Raw genomic sequence first — 5,527 nt, forward strand, 5'->3', positions numbered from 1 at the left:
GGGGGTTGGTGTGTTTATTTCTAGAAAAACTTAAAAATTTTTGACACCTTCACGTCGTAAGACCTACTTGGGTTGCAAGTGCCGTAAAACTCCTACTAAAACTAAAATAATATAGGAGGCGGCTTCCGACCCTTCCTGTCAAGGCCAAGCCAGGCTGAAACAGAAAAGGAAACAACATCCCTCATCCCAGCACAAAGACCGACATTCCGACATAGACTACTCGATACAAAATTCTCCTCCCTTGGAAACCGAACTCTGGTCTTCTGCGTGGGTCGTCACAGATTTCAGCTACCGAAGAGTGAAAGCAGGACATATATAAGTTCCAGATCCAAAAGACTGATGGACTGTGCCCATGATTGGTGATATTTATTGCTATTGTTAATAATTGTCTTAAAGGTTACTAAGGAACAATCATTTCTTTTCGAAAAAATAAAGATACTTAAAGACAATTCCTTCTTTCCGTGCATCGTTTCATTTTTTAGTAAACGACCTGTGAGGTCTTATAACACCTAGCCTTCTCGGATAAGGGTTTAAAAACTCGGTGGGCCCGTGTGCAAGTTGCGCACATAAAAAATCCCTTTGTGGTCCTAAAATAGCCAATACGAACATACTAGAATTATGTAAGAGGTTGGCGTATAGAATGAAATCCATGTCCGATAGGACTGGCCCAAGTTTTAAGAATTCCTCGTAAACTCCTCAGTGGGTGGTTGTCGAGTGCTCTGGTGTGGTTTACTCTTTCTTTCCTATCAAACATCTATCGTCCTTATCTCTCCTCCTTTTTTTCTCTGTATGTTCCTCCCTTGTTGTATCTCTAATCTTCGGCACTCATTTATATTTCAGACAGTAAGCTAACATTATCTTTATAAATGCAATACCTTTGATTATTCGTCTTAATCTGTTACTATTTTAAAAAGAGAAAGGAGACTAGGGGGAATCGATGCGCCTCATCAAACTCAAAAACATTGATCTACTTGATTTTCTTTATTTCGAAATTTTGACGTGCAGTAATTCAATGTTGGATGACGGCGACAAAAGACAAGATCTATAGTTCTTAACTCAATTTTTGTTTTAAGAGCATGGGACAGTTAAGAGTAAGCACTGTCTAACAATCTTCTTCAGGTGTCAGATTGCGACAAGGGGGTTGTTAAGAGTAAGCATTGTCTAGCAATCTTCTTCTTCATGTGTCAGACCTTCATGTGTCAGATCTTCGTGTGTCAGATCTTCATGTGTCAGATCTTTGTGTGTCAGATCTTCATTTGTCATATCTTTGCCTTCATGTGTCTGATCTTCATGTGTCAGATCTTTGTGTGTCAGATCTTTGTGTGTCAGGTCTTCGCCTTCATGCGTCTGATCTTCATGTGTCCGATCTTTGTGTGTCAGATCTTCATGTGACAGATCTTCGCCTTCACGTGTCAGGTCTTCATGTGTCAGATCTTTGTGTGTCTGATCTTCATGTGTCAGATCTTCATGTGTCAGGTCTTCATGTGTCTGATCTTCGCCTTCATGTGTCAGGTCTCCATGTGTCAGGTCTTCATGTGTCAGGTCTTCATGTGTCTGATCTTTATGTGTCAGATCTTCATGTGTCAGATCTTCATGTGTCAGATATTCATGTGTCAGATCTTCATGTGTCAGATATTCATGTGTAAGTCAGATCTCTTCATGTGTCAGATCTGGAGCAGGCATTGACGATCGTGGCACACCATTCCTTCATGTTGGCAATCCTCCTGATCAGCTCGGTCTTTCTCATTGCGCTGTTTGTCATTTAGACAGTTGTTCATGCCATTCATTGTGTGTGTTCTTCTCTGCTTTTGTCTGTTCCTCTAGCCCTTTGCTGTCTTTCTGCACACACACACACACACACACACACACACACACACAGAGAGAGAGAGAGAGAGAGAGAGAGAGAGAGAGAGAGAGAGAGAGAGAGAGAGAGAGAGAGAGAGAGAGAATCCTTATACGTCCATTGTTCTGTTTATGTGACCAAAGAATCTCGACTAGCTCTTCCTACTGGTTTAGATAAGAGACCATTCCTATTCTGACATGTTGGGGGAACACCTTTAAAAAATGAAATGGTATGAGTTTAACGCCGTTATCAACACTATTAGGTTATTTAAGAGGCGGGACTTCCTAATTTTACGTCCGTCTCCGATAGGACCAAGCCAAGTGGGAAGTTCGTGTAAAGTGCCTTTCCCAAGGACACAACGTCGAACCGAGCTGAGCTCGAACCCCGAACCCGTTTTCTCCCGATTACGAGTCCGGTAGCCTAACCACTAGGCCACCGACGCCACTGGAACACCTTTGAATACAGGGTGATCCAAAAAAAACAAACAACAACAACCAAACAAAACAACAACAAAAAAAACAACAACCTTTACAACTTGTTTTGTAAATATCTTCCTCCATACTGAAGTTGTGCTTTTCATATTCAGATTTGAACATAATATTAGGAAGCCAAAAGTAATTTGTCTGATATGTATTTTAGATAAGTTCATTGAATGGGTTTGCTCTATATAGCGTTTTTAAAAAACAACCCATTTTCAACCTTGTCGCCATTTTCATAGCATGGCGCACCAGTTTGCATTAGGCGTACCACTAAAAGTTGCAACAATCGCGCATTGCAAGTTACAGCAGTCTAACAAGTCAACAGAAGTTTGCAGATATTATTTTTCCCAAATTTCGTTTTCCTGCATAGATCATGATCACGTTAAGTAAAGAGCAGAGAGCTTTTTATATTGAACATTACCTCTCCAGAAACGCACCATCCCTGACGTTTCGTAAGTTCTGCGTACGGCATTGAGAGAACGCTTAGGTACCCTCAAGACCTTTGGCGTCATGGGTAGAGAAGTTCCGTCAGTTTGGATCTATAGCGAATCAGAACTAAAAAGTTCTTTAAGGGGGGGGGGGGGGGCTACACCTGAAGGCTATCTCGTTTATTACAGGACTGAATTTTACCAAATTTCACACATATAACAAGCATAGTAAGGAGTCTTAAAATCCGCAATCAAATTTTAGAAAAAGTTTCGTTTCCATTTATACGGCGGCCATATTGGATTTTGTTGTCATGTCTTACGTAATGAATACCGCACTTATCGCCCATGGAAATTGATTGGGGGTTTTTTTGCTACTCAAATTCCATAATTTTGAGCCGAATTTTGACTTTGGGGGTGTAGCCACCCCCCCCCCCCCCCCCCCTTAAAAAATGACCACTTCAGGTCGAACACGCACCATGCGCAGCCCTTTAAACGTCACCAGAGTGCAGATTTCAGTAGCCTAGTCCCATGAGACGTCTGTCCGTGGATGATATGCAGCTAGGACTTTCCTACACATCAACAGTCTGCATTCTCATGGCAGATCTTAACCTACGACTATACCATGTTCATATTCGCTAGACCGAGATGACATGGATCAGAGCATGGCAATGTGTTCATGATTCTTCAATTGTCTGGTAAAGAGGGATCATTTCCTCGATGCCATTTGTTTTAGTGCAAAGCCCATTTTCACCTTGCGGGATATGTTAACTCCAAAAATGCTGTCTAGTGGGCACCCCACTCTTGTCTCTAGAATCCACTTCTAAGTGAACTTGTATAAAGTATGTCGCTTTAAAAACTCATGGTTTAGCAGGTCCTTGTGTTAGGAGCCCACTGAACATTTCGAACGACGCGTTAAAAATGTGTCGAGTCCAAAGGAGGGAATGTGGAGCACTGCTTCTAGGAATTTCAGAATGAAATCGTTAGGTTTTTAAACTATTGTTTAAAAGTCACAGGAATGGAAAATTAATGTCAAGGATAAATAAAGAAAAAAATCAACTAATCTTTTCACTACTTCCTTTACAAGATTTTAAAACATTGGTGAACTTTGCGTTTTTGTCTGCTTTTTTTTTCTTTTAGCCGTTTCCGTTTTCAAAACATGTTTCTTCTTGGTGGATTTTATATTAAACAAATTCCTTTTGAGTGAATTATGTCTGTTCCAAATTACAGTATTCTAGAACAATTTTTGTGCGAGATATTCAGAAAAAAAGTTGTAAAGTTTTTTTGGGATCACCCTGTATTATGATTTCCTCTCTGTCCGTGAAACTGTGAGCCTTCTCCTTAGATACCACATTCCGGTCGCTTCTAGCCGAGCCTTCTTTTTGTGTAGTATATGCCTACTGTCTAGCTCTTGAGTCCACACAAAAGAATTGACTACACGTAAGCTTTACATTTATTATTTTGCATCTTGGAAACACAGGTGCCACTTTCCCCATAAAACTACGACAGCTACAGAGTTGAAAGTTGGCAAGAACCTGCCCCCCCCCCCCCCTCAAAAAAAAAGAAAGAAAAAAAGATAGGTCCCCATGACGGAGCCCGATTTTTGCTATAATTTAATATTCATTTCCTGAATTTAGAAAAATAATAATTGACAAAAAGTTCCCGTCCTTCTTTGTCCTTTGTGATTATTCCACTGAGAAACGAAACAAAATTTGATCTGCGTAGCTGTTCTTCACAACGGAAATGTCAGAAGGGATATTTTGCAAGGTGCATTTTGTTTTGAGAGTATAGATGTAGACCTTTTAATTTTTTTGCACCTCTCAAGATTTATTTCTCCATTCCAGTAGAGACGTGTAAATAGTTTGCCAATAACTGTCGGTTGCTGTTAATGCACCGATTATTCCTTTCATCGAAAGGGGGCCAAGCTAGTTTGATATGTCAGGCAGCGTGGTGGAATCAGGCTCTCGTCAAAATAATCAAAGTGAAGAAACTTGCATTTTTCCACAGGTTTGTGAATTTTTTTCAATTTTCTGTTTTTTGGCTCTACACCTTTCCTGCCCGTTAAAGAACTCTTTTCTGTGTGGGTTTTTCTTTAAAATGTTAATTAAAGGCACACAAAAAAAAGAAGTAAATTTAACGTTACCACGGACTCTAAAGTTAAGGAAATAACTCATCTTTGGCGGCTATTTTCTCATTTATTTTAACTCAGAAAACAGGTGACCCCACCTCCTTCATACAAATATCTCGACTTATATTCAAGATAAATGGATATTTTTTTCGTCCAAATAAAGACAAGTGAACACACTTTAAGATGATACCAATAACTCTACAGGCCCAAAAATTGACGAGAGCCTGATTCCACCGCGCTGTCTCACATATAATACAGCCGGTTCTGTTAGTCCGTTTGTAATGAACTCTTTCTGTGCCTCAAACTATCGGCACAATGTCAAAAGTTGTATAAGAGAAACACCGATGTCGTGGGTCATGCCACAAAAAGAGTTACATGTAGTTAATTGAGCTCTCTATGGCCGGTGCTCTGTTCAGCAGTTTAGTGAGCGCCATCAATAGGCCCTATTTTCTGTAGCGTGCCCCGTTTTTGTAATGTTGGTGAAAGTGAGTGAAAGGGTAAATTTATATTTCAATCTTTTATTTATTAATATTATAATCTATTCATTTTTAAAATGTTTAATTCATATTCATTTTATTCATTTGTTTATTTATCTAGTTATTTATTACTTCTAAAAATTATTTTATTATTATCATTATTGTATTTTATTTGG

This window comes from Aplysia californica, unplaced genomic scaffold (assembly GCF_000002075.1).
Source record: "Aplysia californica isolate F4 #8 unplaced genomic scaffold, AplCal3.0 scaffold00255, whole genome shotgun sequence".
Lineage (NCBI taxonomy): Eukaryota > Metazoa > Mollusca > Gastropoda > Aplysiida > Aplysiidae > Aplysia > Aplysia californica.